Below are 574 nucleotides of genomic sequence, written 5' to 3'. Positions count from 1 at the left end.
TGAATTTTATAAACTGTAACTATAAAATACAAATTTGGTTTCCTTTCCTTCCACTGATACTGAGAGACCACTCTGTGTGTGTGTGTGTGTGTGTGTGTGTGTGTGTGTGGTGTGGTGTGTTCTAAGTACGAGTTCATGTGGATGTGTTCATGTGTATGCATCTGTGTGTGGAGGCCAGAGACTGTGGAGGCCAGAGACCAGCGTCATGACTTTGTTGAATTATTCCCCGCCTTAATTTTTGAGACAAAGTCTCTTGCTGGACCTTGAACTCAGCAATTTGACTCCTCTGTCTGACTGAGGAGCTACAGGGATCCTCCTGCCCCTGCCTCACCAGCTCTGGTATTGCAGACATGTGCTGATACTGCACCAAGGTTTTTGTTTAAAAAAATTATTTATTTAATAACCACATATTTAGAAGAAGTATTTCATGACAACAGCATTGACATATTCAATAACAATTTCCAGAGCTAAGAGGCATCTCTTTCAAAACTGGCTATAAATTTTTAGGTTTACAGTTGAATTATTACAGTTATACAATATTGTACTCAGTATAAACCCTATAAGACATAAGATT

This window comes from Nannospalax galili, unplaced genomic scaffold (assembly GCF_000622305.1).
Source record: "Nannospalax galili isolate Female #2095 unplaced genomic scaffold, S.galili_v1.0 scaffold3748, whole genome shotgun sequence".
In the NCBI taxonomy this organism is placed as follows: domain Eukaryota; kingdom Metazoa; phylum Chordata; class Mammalia; order Rodentia; family Spalacidae; genus Nannospalax; species Nannospalax galili.
This window is presented reverse-complemented; position numbering follows the sequence as displayed.